This window comes from Vicugna pacos, chromosome 14, assembly GCF_048564905.1.
Source record: "Vicugna pacos chromosome 14, VicPac4, whole genome shotgun sequence".
Lineage (NCBI taxonomy): Eukaryota > Metazoa > Chordata > Mammalia > Artiodactyla > Camelidae > Vicugna > Vicugna pacos.
The window spans coordinates 5992003-6007295 of record NC_133000.1 but is presented as its reverse complement, the minus strand read 5'-3'; the positions used below and the strand labels follow the sequence as shown (position 1 = coordinate 6007295).

Sequence of the window (15293 nt, the reverse complement as noted above, 5' to 3'; positions counted from 1 at the left end):
GGGGGTCATGAGGAGGACACAATGGCTAAAGTAGGTAGAAGCCCTGGACTCTGAAGCAGGAGCTTGGCCCGCAGGGAGTGATCGCATCCCTACAGAGGTGATGTCTGAACCAGGCGAGGAGTGCCCTGTGCGCTTTTGTTGTTGTCCTTCTTCATTTGCTTAATGATCTCTGCCTAAACTCTTTCATGTTTGGCTAAAGAGAAACATTAGAACCAGTGTCTCTTCTGACTTACTCTGGCTGCCGGATGCACAGACTTCCAGACAACAGCCACGTTGGACACGTGTCCACTAGTCATAGCTTTTGAGTTAACCTGTGACCTGCCCAAATTACCAGCTCAGGCGAGGTGGGGTTCTGACCGCTGGTTTCCATCACTGGGGACACCGCTCGGTCCTGGCTGTCTGGCCCACACCACAGGAGCCCCTGAATTCGTGATGGGTAAGCTTGCACTTGACTTTGGAGAACTGAATCAAAGGGTGTATGACTCTCAAATAGAACCTTTTAAAGAAGGTATTAGAACAATTAAGATCAACACATCAACATAGATAAATATTTAGACCATGCATGCATTAAATGAGGTGCTATTTTGGTTTAATGATAAAATCAGAACCAATGATTCACCTGAAAATATTTCATAATTGTTTATCAGTTTAACCCACTGACTTCAGTCTCCTAACCCTACCCTTGTAAGGAAGGCATTAATACTGAAGATTATCGTGTTACCCAGCAGAGAAATATACTGTAATTAATAATTTAGCTTCTTTGTGCTTCAGCTGCTTTCCTAAATTACTTATGAAACAGCCACAAATACGACTGGTGCTGCTGGGGAAGTTCACATTATCCATTTCTTATTTAACAATGGAGTCATTAGAAAGAGAGAGGGAGAAGGGAGGCTGGGAGTGAGAAACTCATTGTTGTATTAAATACAGATTCTGGTTTCTCGAGAAGTTGCGTGTTTGGTTTGGCTGAAGGATATCAAAAGCCACTAAGCAAGAGAATGACATTTGTTGCAGCCAAAGTAAACAATTTTTATTTCTGTTTTCCATATGCAAGCATATGAGGAGAACGTAGCACATTTTATATTTGTACATTTGGGGAAAACATGTAGAATTATAAGCATCATAATATGAAACACGTCCCTTATGCTACTGAATGCTTCCTCACTGCTCTGGGAGGGCTGCAAGGCCGAAGAGTAGGAAAATTGGCGATCCTGCGAAATTTCAGTGCGAGTGTAGATTTTGTATGGTCCGACAGAAAGAACCATACCTGAACTGTGTCAGTTGTGTGGAATTTTATTCTATAACCTGTTTCCAGAAGATGTGACTCAAATATCAGAGAAACTTATCAAATGTAACCCTCGTTGCCAGGAAACTTTTCCTTGAGCCTTACTGAGGTGTTTTTTTCCCCCTGATCTCGAAAGAGATGGAAATGTTTTCCACTGGCCATGTACTCCAAGGTTTTCCCTCTCTCTCCCAAAGAAGAGTTATTTAGAGGCAGAAGCCCCACCCCCAGACACAACATGATCAAATGGATGCCTTTCCAGCGAGGCTATGTTCAAAAGTTCAGACAAACTGGACTCCTTTTTATGAAATATCGTTTCTCGACACTCTTAAGAGTTATGCCTGCTCGACAAGATGGTTGCTATAAACTTTATAAACGTCCACATTTTGAGAAATCAAAATGGGTGGGTGTTAAGAGTGGAAACATCAGAATTTAATGAAAAGTTATTGATAATATTAACAAAGTCTTTAACAGTGCTGGGCACACAGTAGGTGCTCAATAAGTATTATAAACACTAGCAATTGTAACTTTATTATTTGGGAATAGTCACGTTTCATGACAAATGGCAGCATGAATGTACACATTTATAAACGCAGACACCTATGCATGTATATAATGCATATGTGTAAACAAAGAAGGGGCTAACTTTTCTAACTGCCAAAAATAATCTTTGCTTCTGAATGAATTCATCGCTGTTTATTTGTTCTCCTGTTGAGAGCTGGAAAGGAGAGCTCTAGCAGAGGTGTGAAATGGCTCATTTCTTTTACTTCATTATAGCCTTGAAGCTTCGCCATAATTATTCTAATCTGAGCGTTGAAGCCGCTTTGGCCATTGATTAAATGCCTCATCAATGAATTAAAATCGCAGACCACACTGCACGGTGCCACCTTTAGCTGAGATTACAGAAGGTTTAGATGAGAAGGGCCTTCAGGTGTCACTGAGCACAGTGCCTCATTTACAAGTGAGGAGACTGCGGCCCAAAGACGTCAGGGGACTGGCCCAGGGCGCTCGGCAAAGATCAGAGGGGTCATTTCAAGACTGGACGTTCACCTCTACTTCCCAGGCTCTGCCCAGTCTCATTATCTGAAGGCTTTTCCCTCTATAAAAACAAGTCTATCTGACTGAACTGTGTGAAGCCATTACAGTTGGATTTGCCTCCTTGGCCTCGTGTGGGTGTCAGCCTCGTAAGCCTCTCCAGTGTGGAGAAGAGGGATTATGAATCCAAGACAGTGAACAGGGGGCTCCAGCAGTTCTCTCCTTAACCTCCCTTCTTGCTCTGCCCTTGACGCTATACAAAAATACACAGGGGCCCAGTAAGATCACCTCACTTTAGACTGAAAAGGTCCACTGTTTTACTTTTGTTTTCCAACTGTAGTTTTAAGCAAAGTATTTGCAAATAGGTCACAGGAATCTCTTTCTTGTATCTAGATGGCATTTTTGGCGAGAACTGGTTATTGGTGAGCTCAAGAAATCACTTGTCTCTGATTCCAGTGTGCAGAACGGGTGGTCCAGGGGGCAGATTTGCCTGGAACCACACCTGCAGAACCGCAACAGGCTCCGGGCTGGAGGCTCCCAGAGGCAGGGTGTGGGTCTCCTCCCGCTTGTATCTCCAGCACCAAGCGCAGTGCTCCGTGGAGTTTGTTAGATACGTTAATGAAAGAGTAATAAGCAAATTAAATGTCTGGTTCTCCAGAGTTTCCAGGGCAGGCACTGGGGCTTTCTAAAGTTGTGTCAACCACACCGGATGGCTACGATGACGAGACCAAAACACCAACCCGCCAGCCAAAAACCCAAACGCCCTTCCAACTCTTCCATCCACGTCCGGGAGCCACTGCGAAGCGCATTCCCAAGTCTGAGCGGCAGCCTTAAACTTAAGGGGTGACTTGGGAAGGCGCCCCCACACCTCACTACTTCCTTCCGAAATGCTGGCCGACGTCCTGTCTTTCACTGCTGGACCAGGTGGCCACAGCCCGCAGCGCCTCACCTCCTCCGGATGGGTCCACGGCAAAGCCCGTTCCCGTTTCTTGCCTCCGTGGGGTTGTGTATAGCCTGGTGTTTCCCATCAAGAAAAAATGAGCACTTCAGTTTTGCTTGCTGGCATTTTGGACAACTCTTCTGACCAAGGCCTTGCATCTGTGGCCAGAATCCCAGCCAGCCTGACTTCTGATTAAATGTGTCCAGTAAGTGGTGGAAGGCGTGCAGGAGCGTGTGCTGCTGGAAAGACAGCTCTTTAGACATCCCCGTGTTGCACACTGATTCGGCGTGTGTGGCCCCTTTCGCAGGGACCGGCGTTCCTGCACAGAGTCTGCGGTGTCTCACTGGCAGGAGACCACGCGGGGGATGAACATGTCTTAAGGAAGGAGCAAGAGTTGAGAAGGGACCAAAGATGCAGCCAGGGTCCCCTCCCAAAGCCTATAATTAAACCAATAACCAAAGTTTCCTTCAGGAAAGCTCAGTCCTGATCACTTGTCGGGGTGAAACTGCATCTGAAGACAGGTTTCCGAGATGTGAACGCTGAGGTCTCTTTATAGCAGCACCATCAGTAAAATACCTTTATGTTGACCACACTCGCTTTTCCAGAGACATCAGCAAGAAGAGGACTTGCCTCCTAGGTGGAAAAAGGACACACTGTTCCCTTTCTTAAAACCTTCCACCGTGTCGTTTCACCCCGGGTTTTGAGTTCTGGAAACACGGACGTGTGTGTCCCTGAACCGAGACGACTGTGTGCCCTGGGTCCTTCACATGGCAGCTGCATTTCACAAAAGAGAAACACTTTTAACCTGATTTTTCCTGTGGCATTTAGAAAATCTGCCCTGGACTTTGCCACATCCATTTTTTTTTTTTTCCCATCCCCAAGGCACTGCTGTGAGTGGGTAGGAGGGAAAAACATTAACTTCACTTAAGCCTGAAGAGAGGTCAGCTACACGTCCAGAATCACACGGGGACCCAGAATACCTGCCTGGGTGATTTCTGAATCAGTTTGAAGGCTGGCTATTTAAACAGCAGGAGATGTTTATTCATTTTGGAAGTCTCTCAGGCTGTGTCTCTAAAGGGCTGACATCTGGCTGAAGGGGGAGAATCACTTGGTGCTTACTCACTACTCTCAAGCCAACCAGGTGAAAATAAAAATATGTTCCAAAAAGTTGGTAGAGAAGTTCTCTCATGATAAATCTACAGTTGGGTTATTAGGGAGCAAGAAAGGTCTGTCTGAAGACAGCCCCAGCTTTTGAAGTGGATTTCACAGAGCAGGTCTGTGCCCTCATGACGGGCCCCACTCCCATCCCAACTATGAGAAAAATAGCCCCTTGACATTTTAAACATTTCTTGTGTTTGGGTGACTTTCCAAATATCCAGCGGCCTCCTCTTCCGTCTGTACCTAGATGCCTGTACTGCAGACAACGTGGTGGAGAACAGAGTGCAACGGGCGACTTAACAAGCTTCTTCCCAAAGCTGGCTCTCTGGGTACCGCACCTTTAGGCTGGTGAACATTACTGATCAACGCGTGGAAATGACTGGTGCTAAATGAAATGAACCCCATTTTCAGTTCCGCTGTGGTTGAAACCCATTGTTTTCTCTGATTCAATAAAAGGATCTTGGAAGTTGGTTGCAGCCTCCCTGGTTCCTCCCCTCCTGTGGGGACACGGCAGTTCTCTAGCTCTGCTCTATGCTTTGCAAGTGAAACAATGTTAGTGCCTTTATCAACCCCTTCTCCTTCCTGCTCCCCGTCCAGCCAGCTGTACAGTCCTCTCGGAGCTGGCTGTGAGTTCCTGGTTATGTTCTCTTGGGTAGTTTGGAAATCTGCCTACACCAGTGGCCCTCACCCTCCAAAACAAAAACAAGACAACTCACAGTCACCCCGCAGACTAACAAGAGGAGCGGCCCACCCACCCTGGTCAGCAGGCATCATTTATTTCAAATGTATCCGTATGTGTGGTCATGTGGAGGTTCCTTTGGCCACTCTATTGAGCTAATTAAATTCTAAGATAGTTAAAAGTTTACTAAATTGACCAGAAAACTCTTAGTCACCAAATATGGCAATGAAATGAAAAGATGTCTTTGAAGAAGGCACTGGCTGTGACAATGACTAGACAAAGAAAGAAAATCCCTAGACTTCTTGGCAACTTGGTGATTTATTATTGCCCCCTGAGGTGTGTGCATTTCCTGTAACTGATGACAGTCCCAAGAGCTGGTCCTACTAGATGTAAAAAAGGGAACTTGAGAAGAAGGAAAACTTTCTTTACAAGTTGAAAGTAAAAAAAGCTAAGCAGGTAATAGTTATATTTTAGATATGAAAAATTATAGACACTGGTTTCAGTTGTTAAAAAGCATGAGCTTAAACCTTCTGATTCCCTAATTAAAGTTCTTATTCAGAAAGTTCAAACACAATCTTAACAGCTCAGTTTGTAAAATAATATCATAAAAGGAGAGTGAGCAAATCCATGTGTAGCTGTAGGACAGGGGAGATGCTATTACCAATCACCAAAGGGAGGTGCAAGGGCCCCAGCGTGCTTGTTGAGGATCTCACTGGAAAGGTGGGGAGCACACACAGTGTCATTAAGGAGGATGGAAGCCCAGGCTTGAGAAAAGGTGCAGCGAACCAAGCACAACCTAGAGTTGGAGAAGCTACTTTTTTTTTAATCTGTGAAATTTGCATTGGTTTTGTTCCTTTCAGCGACGTCACAGGCACCCTTTGCACCTCACCTTCAATCTCCACCTTTAGCCTAAAGCAACGACACCCGGGTTACGGTGTGTATTCCAGGCATTTCAATCACCAAATTTCAGTTAAAACAAAAGTGGATTTCTCACAATTGTGATCGTGGCTTGCATAGGCCTCGGTTCATATTTTTCAGCCTCACCTCACCTCCTCTCTCAACCTTCACTTCAGAAAAAACAGAAAGAAACAGAGCATGTAATTTCTTTCCTTTCGGTTCTGGTTGAAGCGTGTGTTAATATCATGATGTCTGAATTCTCATCACATCAGGGTAGCCGGATCTTATGGTTTTAAAACTCCAACAGCTCTAATGGGTAGATGCATCTATTCATGGCCACTTTCAGTGGTGCATGTATACAGACTCTCAAATTAAGTTCTGACGGAGCAGTTTGAAACTGTGCGAAGCACAGCGACTTGCCCACTCGCTAGAGTGACTGTCCGTGGTCCAACATGTTTTAATTCTAACTGCCTATTCCCCAGCTGCCTGACTAAAGACTGATATTATGTCCAAATCAAATTGCTTATCTTGCATTTCACAGCACAAAGGGAAATCCTGGGTGTCTGAGTTTGTTTCCCAAAGAGTTTCCATTAACCCAGTTCATATTTCTCAACAGGAAGTCTTCTAGACTTGGGAAATGATAAAATGTATGCAACTGAGAGCCAAAGATGATCATAGATAAAGGTCAAACATAAAAATATATGCATGCAAAGAGTTAGAATTAATACATTTGGGAGCATTTTCAAAAACAGTTGCTTCTTTCGAGAAGAAATTAAAATTATACTTCTTTACTTTAATTTTCAGATGTAACTCACTTGGTAGAATACTTGGAATACTGAAATCCTCTCATTTTTAGGACAAAATTGGACTTGTATTTCTCTATAACAAGTACTAGACCTAGAAAAATACAAAGAGCTCCATAATAATGCGGCAAAATGTACCCTGCAAAATCACTTATCTAAAGGTAAGATTATCTTTTACTGATAAATTATTAAAAGGCTATTCAAATTAAGCTGTAGAATATGAATGCAAAGTAGTCAGAGTTACTTTCATATTTGGCATAATAGCTAAGAAGCTTAAAAAGAAAAGCAATATGATAACAGAACCACACAATGGGATAGCAGAATCGCTTGGCTTCCATCAAGCCTCCTCCTTAATGTTCTGCAAGAAGAGAACATGCAAGTCGCCTTCATTGTGGAAGCTTCTGGCCTTTGGAAATAAATGGCTGATCTTGATTAAGGCCTAGAGGAGATAGGCAGACACTTTGATTCGAGATGCAATGAGAGAAGCGGTTTGCTCTCCGGCAGCAGACAGAATTGCAGCTGAGTAAGGGCTGTATAGGCCAGGGCTGGGGAAGAAGTCTACCTGGCAGGGAACTGAGAGAGCAATCAGAGCAAACGAGACCGCAGCAGATGTCAGGGTGCAGACAACAGTGGAGTACACAAGAGTCCAAGCAGGTGGTTTATACGGCCTGTCGTCTCCAACCGGAACACACGTTTCACGTGGGCAGGGATTCTACATTTGCTCGTGGCCGTATTCGCAGCTCCTGGAACAGTTCCTGGCTCATAAATATTGGATGAATGAATGAACATAAACTAAGTTTCAGAAGACAGATTTGTCCAAGGAAATTAAATTCCACAAATATCTAATGAGCACCAAAGCAGTGGTCTGCTAAGTGTCCTCAGGTGAAGAAGTCGCTGCAGTGCGGCACGGGAATCCCCAGTGCTTGGGGCAGGGGGGTGCTGATGACATCAGGGAGCATCCCGGGAATACTGTCATTTGAGATGGTATTAAATGATGGGTGGTAGGAAAGGCGGAAACTGGGACCAAAATACCAGGCTGGCCTTGGAAGTTAGTTCCCTGAGCTCCCTGCGGGCTGGAACCACCTCATCTGCGTGCCTGGTGCTGGCGCAGTGCACTTCTAGCAGGTGCTCAATAAATGCCTGTCAACTGATTAGCTGGTAACAGGGACGCAGGGAGGCATCCGAGCTCCCTGTGGGATCAGCATGCTGGCTGGGACCAGCCTTCCTTCCTTCAGCTCCACCTTACTGACTTGAACGACCAGGGCCAGTCCAGAACCGGGACTGTCAGAATCAGGGCTGAGATTTGTACCCCAGGATTAAACGTTAAAATGTCAAATCCCGGGGCCCTATTTGGGACTTCCTGTATCAAAATCTTGGGAAAGGGACCCCGAAACTAGTTACTGTAAGCAAATATCCAGGCAAGTCTTCTGCACACCAAAGTTTGGATTCTACTAAAGTCGGATTTTGTAGACAAGTAAAAAGATCTAGTAAGAAGTCTCTCTCAAGTACCTGCGTTAGTAACTGAAATCCCAAGGGCATGAGAAATTAGCATTGTGGGTGGTTCCTGTGGACCAAAGACTGCAAAGATGCTTTCACATATAATAACTTAATACTCAAAAATCCAAAGGCGTAGTTTTATGATACCTATTTTTAAAGAAACAAGCTCAAGGATAGTGAATAAGTTGCCTAACACTGCACAGCAAGTATGGAGTGGGAATCCAAACCAGGTTTAATTCCTGAGACCATAGGCTCCCCTATGTCTTGCTGCATTTGGGGAAATGCAGAATAGAGGGAACCCGGACGTTCTGTAGTGCCTGTCTTTAGGAAATGCACATAGACCCCCATTTCTGATTGGTTGACTCTGTCAAGATGAATTTCTGGAAATCAAGATTTGAGGTTTTAATTATACATGCATTAGGCCTAGACAGAGTGTCTAGACCACCTACGACTTGAATAATCCTTATAAAAAAGCCCAATGCTGGGTGCAGTGGTTTGTCAGGGGCCGAAAACTCAATGCACAGGGCAGACAAGTCCCTTAAGAGGACAACAGGGGAGGTGCAGACTGTCACATCTGACACTGCTGCTCTGCTCCAGTTAACAGTCCCGCCCAGGTGGCCAGGTCTTCTCAGATTTCAGAGAAGCCAAAAGTTCAGCTTCCCATGTGAAATATCCTGATTTTTAAATCTAGGTAACAAATTCAAAGGGCAAACAAACAGGTGTGGAAAACAAGGTAGGCTCCAGCCTACAACCTCTGGTCTGGAGCTAAATCCCAGGGACTTAAGCTACATGGAGTAACTGGGATATTGTTTAGTGAAATGTATCTGTGCATCTTGTTTTTATGAAGGTATATTCTATCACTACTGCTCGTTTAGTTTAATAAAACATGCATCACATCGTCTTTGATTTTATGTAGGTGTATGAGACACAGACTGAAGGCCAAATTTTTGTAAATTGAACTGGGCCTTTCTATTAACTTACCATCCCAGGGATGCCTCATTCTGGTTTTGTAGTGATCTTCAACCGGCACTGGACAATTTAAAATTAAATGATTTCCTGGCTGTTCACCTCATCTTAAAGAAAAATGGAGTAAATTCTCTGGGGGCAGAAGCTTCAGTTTTAGTAAGCACCCCACACTGCATCTGCTTTATATTAACTGATTGCATTTGGAGATCTTTTAAGAACTTCTTGGTGCTTAAGCATTAAAGCTGCCCTGTTTCAGAGCAGACATTCTCTCTTGCACATACAGACCTGATAATGTGATTTACTACAAATGATATAATGATACACGTTCTAAACCAGGAAGTTTAGAACAACTAATAGGGTTTTCGTCCTTATTATTTACCGGTTGTTAACTTATGTAGAATGCCTACTTACTAGCCAGTGAATTACTGTTGTTCTTCACACTTACACGTCCTGAATAATGCTCCCCTCTCTCGGTACTGGCAGTGCTTTAGGGAGTATTTTCATACGTATTTTACCGCCCGGGTTAAAAAGACACCTCTCCCGCCGCGCCTTTCTTTTTGCAACGTGTATGCATTTATGGCGTGTCATCAAGGGAGGCGATGTTAACCGATCAAAGCAGAAATCATCATCAAATCAACTTAGCACAATGTCACCACGTCAGCAGTCTAACAATGTTAAACGCATCAGAGACGGACAAGCACCAGTGTGAACGGATGAAAAAGGCACTTACAAGGATGACCCGCAAAGATTCCCAGTTTCAAGACCCAACAGAAAGCCTCCAGGAAGTGAAGCCGGCAGGTTCTACTCTCACTTATTTTCATCGCTGTGGTTTTTTTTTTTTTTAACTGTAGTTTTCCACTGTAAAACAAAAGCACATCCAATGAACCTGGTGGATTTTGGGGAAGAAAAGCCGCCGCCTCTTTCCCGGAAGTCTGACGGAGCCGAGTTCCCGGACTGCCGGCCGCGGCCACAGGGAGCGCCCCCCGCGCCCCGAGCCCGCGTGCTGCCGCCGCCGCTGCGCCGAGGCCCGGGGAGGGGGGCGGGCTTCACTGGGGCTTTTTGGGTGGGGGTGGAGCGCTGTTTTAGGAAAGCTCCGCGTGCCAACCTCCTGTTCCCAAGCGCGCCTGCTGTCCAAGAGCAGAGTTAGCAGGCCTGTCCTCCGGACGCCCGGAGGGCTCTGCACCCTCCCCTGCCCCTTACCCCCCACTTCCTCCTTCCTCCACCTCGCCCCTCCCCCCCACAGCCTAACTCCCTTCCCCCCTTCCCCCCCGGTCTCCCATCCCCTCCTTCCCCATCTTCTTCCTCCCACTCCCCCTTCCTCGCACCTCCTCCTTCCTCGCACCTCCTCCTTCCTCGCATCTCCTCCTTCCCCCATTTCCCTCTGCCCCATCCCCTCCCTCCCATCTCCTCCTCCCCCCACTTCCTCCTTTCCCCGCCTCTGCCCCTCCCCCCTTCTCCTACCTCCTTTCTCCAACTTCCCCCGCTCGTCTCCTCCCCCGCCTCCTCTCATCTCCCACCTCCTCCTTCCTCCTCCTCCTCCCACTGCATCCCTTTCCTCTTCTCTCCCCTCCCCCGGCCCCCCAGGGCTGCGGGCGGCTCCCTCGTTTCGGCGTAGCCCACAGATTTGGGCCGAATGTGGTTCCCAGGCTCTGGGTCAAGAATTCAGACGGGAAAAGTTTGCTGGCAGCTCCAGCGGCCGGGCCGCCCTGGAGCCCGGGCCGCGCCGGCTCGCCGCTCCCGGTCCGTCGGCGCCCGGCAAGCGCGGCGCTCACGGAAGGGCGGTGGCAGCGCCCTCTGCTTTTCTTCTCACTTTCTCGGCGGTTCTGCCCCTGAAGTTGAACGCGGATTAAAGGGCAGCAATACCTTGTGTTAAGAGAAGAAAATGTGGGAGCCAAATGGGACTGAGAGGGAGAGAGGCGAGCGGGAGGCCAGAGAACGAGGGAGCAAGTTGGCTCCGCTGGGCTGGGGACGGAGGGTCCTTTGGGGCGGAGTTTCACGTGAGGAGTGCACGCAGGGGCTGGGACGTGTAAAGACAAGGTGGCCTGGACAACGGAGTCCCAGGCAAAAGAAAAGTGTATGGTACTTATGCTGCCAGAAACGATGGCCAAGGTTTTGTTTCTCACCTTTCCGTCTGCAGACCAGTGGATCCCGATCATGTAAGTCTGTATTATTCCCAATTTGCACTCGAGGACACTGAGGCAAGGATAGGCTAAATGACTTGGCCTGGCCACACAGCTCTTAGCGGCCGACCCAGGACTCAAACCCACATCTCTCTGACTCCAAACCCATAGTATTTGCTGGTGTAAGACAGATGGTCCCACCTTAGCACAGATTGAACCCACACCTTGTTTGGAGGACAAGCAGATAGATTTGCAGGTAGGTATGTGCTCTGAATTCTTTCAGGCTCGTATTTCACAATGGACATAATCAGTGCATCTTCACCCCCGAGGATGTTAAGGAAGCCTGTCATTAGCAGGAATCTCTGAATTCCTAAACCCTTGCCAGAGTGAGTCCTTAAGGAGCTGTTGTCTCCAGTGAACCCAAGTCTCTTTGTGGCCTGTTAGGGAAATTCCCTGGGCCCTAGGCTGGTATCTCTGTGCAAAATTATTGGACTATCCAATAGGATTTTTAAAACCCCCCAAAGTCCCATTCTTCTACAAATGAAATAGACAAAAGTAAAGAGGGAAAGACCAGCAAAACAAGCTAAACTTGAAGGTTTCATGGGACTTCTTGCAACCTACACAGAAATCTCTGCTGGGCTGTGAAGAACCGCTGGGAAAAACTGGGATTCTCAGCCCCTTTGGTATTTTTTACAAGATACTTACTCTGGAGCCTAGGGAGGTGGGTGCCTGGGTGGTGATGGTAATGGGACATGGGGGTCCTCTAAGAATGTGGGTCTCTTTCCTGTTTATCCTCAGCAAATAAAAAACACACCTGGTTCTCTTAGGCTCTTCAGTAGTTTCTCTTCAGAAGATTTCAAGATACCAGTAAGGATTTTGTTTTTGCTTCCATTACTGCTTTAATTCTACTTAATGTCTACACACTCATAAGTCACCAGAACACACCCTAATCCTCACCCAAAAAACGAGATCAAGATTCGACAAGCCTAGCCATCTAAGAAAATCAGTGGGAAGCCTGCTTCTCAATTATAATGTTTTACATGAGGTCCAATACGGTGCAGGGGGATTGCTGTTTAAGAAGCGCTGTAGAGTAGTACCTCCGTGTGCCATCTGATGGCTCATTTATTACTAAACCTCATATAGCTCCCCTACTGATGATGAAATTCCCCAGAGGAGCAGTAGCAAGTTCTCCTCCTGGTTATCTTTCTTCCATATTTACAGGTTAAGAACTGAAGCCACCAAGAAGGGGCTTAGCACAACCTGACACCCAAGCCTTATGTTTTGGGGTGGACGGATGCCCTCGTGGGTCTGCGGCTAATTAGGCAGACAGTCAAGCGAGGAAGGGAGCCGGTTCCATGGGCTTGCATGGGAATAGCCGTGAACCCCTGCAATGGCAGGGGCTTCTGTTTCCAGGCACCTGTTCCAAGGCAGAATTGGGCCATTTTCTCCAGGTGGGCCAATTTCCATAGTCTTTTCGTCATGACAGCCCACAGGGGCCTAAGGTCAGGCTTTCCTTGTATGGAGGAGGAACCCCCCGCCTCTCCAGAGGGTGGTCGGGGAACCTCCTCCTTCCTGCTAGTACCCTGAAGAGAAGAGACTCAGGTGAGTTAATTGACTCTGACAGCCCACCGCCCTAAGCCAGTGCGGTTGGCTCCTGAGCAGCTTCCTCATCTGGTCTTGGAGCCCTTTGCTACTTGTGGGTGCCCCTGTGCACCTCACTCCCAGGGCATGGCTGCTACTGCGGTGCCCCGTGCCCCAGACCGTTCCTGGCGATCGTGCTGGAGACCATTCCAGATACAGTTCCGAGGCAATCTGGCGGCAAGTCTGGGCTGAGATGCTGTGTTAGAAACCATGGGCAGTGTAGATGTTTGCCTTTTGACTGAGACCATCTACAGACCGTGCATCGCTCCCAGGGCTGGCTCTGGGACAGGGAAGCTGTGGGCCTTTGCTGTGGCAGAACAGTGAGGTAGGTACTCAGGGTTTTCAGCGCCTCTTAAATCATCCCGAGCGAGCCACTTACTTCCCCACGCACGGGCTGCCGCTGGCTCCGTCACAAGAAGATGAACTACAAGTAATAAAATCAAGATGAAGTTCTGTGTAAATCTTTCCAGCTCACAAAGATGGTAGAAAGTTTAAGATGAAAGGACTGTTAAAGACCATCTACTTCAACCTCCTCATTCCGAGGCTGTGAAAACCCAGGCCCAGGGAGGCGTGTTGATGACCCGACCATCACACAGCGGCTCCGGCTCCCGGGCGGGAGCTGCATCAGCTTTCCGTGGCTGCGGCGTGACATCCTTGCCATCCCACTAGTCCTAGAGCGTCTTTCGACTTTTGCAAACAGGTAAAGAGAAATCAGTCTTTCAGCATCTTCCCCTCCCTCTATGTTTATTGTTTCCAGCTGCTAAAAATTGGCACTTTTAAAAGTGGGTCGTCCTGCCAAGCATAGAGGATCAGGCCTCTGGTGAGCGTTGATTTAGAGGAGTGAGAACCAGCCGGTAGTTGGAGACATAACGGCCAGCCTCCTCCCTGGCATCTGGGGACTTCTGTCATTCAAGTCACTGGGTGTGCGCCCTCGGCCAATACTAAACCACAGAGGCAATTGCCAACTCCAGTACTTTTGCCCTCCGGGGATGGAAAGCTGGATGAAATGGCATTTCCTAATCTCGTTGGCCTTGGATGGAAAGATGTTTTTGCCTGATGGAAGCCTTCAGAGAGTAGGTGTGTATTTAGGGCCTGCAGCACTCTCCAGGGTCCTTTAAGGGCCCAGGCTGTCGAGAAATACTCACAGATGGTTCTGGCGTGGCCTTTGCCTCATTTAAGACCTTTGGGTTGCAGTCGTCAACTTGAGCTGGCTTAAGCCTTATGGGAAATGTGTCATAAAGCAGGGTTTCATCAAGTCCAAGGGCAGATGGCTGCCAGGCACCCAGGCAGTCCCCCTTCTCCAGCTTTGTCTGTGCCCCCAGTCTCTCTCCCTCTCCGAATTCGACTTTCATTTCTTCTTCTCTGTGGGTGCGGGACTGGGTGGGAGATGATCCCACTGCAGCTACCAGGTTACATCTCTCCTGAAGGCATTAGCCAGGCGACTGGCCGTCATCAGTCTAATACCACATTCCCGGGAGGGAGAATGGGACTGGCCCAGCTTGCAGCAGGTGCACAACCTGATGCAACCGAGGTGGCAGCAGGTAGGGCGCCCGGGGACAGATTGAGGGGCAGTTCTCCCAGATGGGAGAGGAAGTAGGGTGGGCAGACGTTTCCAAAGTGTGACTGTTACAGACTTTCATAGAATTAGTTTTTGATATAGAAAAGTGGTATGGTGCAGGTGGAAGTCTGGGATAATTCAAGCACAATAGAGATTTTATTTGCCTAAATTCTTTTTTTCCCCCCACAGATTAAAATCTTTAATGTATTACATCACTTACACCATTGATTACATTAATAAATATATTTCAAACTATAGTCACATTTGAATCTCTCAAGACTTTGAATATCAAAAAGACAAATTTACAATTCTACCAACGCACTTAAACTCACAAATTAATGTCTAAATCCTTTTCCCAAGCATGGTTTTGAAAACCTAAACATTTAGTTAGTTAGTTATTTTTTCCCTGCTTTTTTTTTTTAATTGAAGTATAGTCAATTACAATGTGTCAATCTCTGGTGTACAGCACAATGTCCCAGTCATTATTTGCCTAAATTCTTGAGTGACAAATTCTCTATCATGAAGCAGTGTCTTTTTTAGAGAGCAGTTTCCTTGCAGCTCAGCCCCTGTCCTCTGGGCTTTAAGAAAGTGCAGTCAATCAATCTTAATGTCTTAATCTTTCATGTGCTGATCATATATTTTCATTCTGTTGATGAAGTGTGTTAGTGGGGTAGATCCTGAAAATGAAATAAAGGATCAATTTTTAATTTGTATGTGTTG

General features: G+C 46.9%; 1 long non-coding RNA gene across 2 annotated transcripts; it reads right to left on the bottom strand.

Annotated features, from left to right (window-relative positions):
- Positions 1-392: 392 nt before the first annotated feature.
- On the bottom strand, positions 393-10640 carry LOC116283349 (uncharacterized). Of its 2 annotated transcripts, none has more exons than XR_012079894.1 (3): positions 10580-10640; positions 9985-10112; positions 393-7546 (listed from the first exon to the last, which is right to left on the bottom strand). It is a non-coding gene; the product is annotated as an uncharacterized lncRNA (long non-coding RNA). The 2 variants fall into 2 exon arrangements; XR_012079895.1 differs by having other exon boundaries at positions 10597-10636.
- Positions 10641-15293: the final 4653 nt, after the last annotated feature.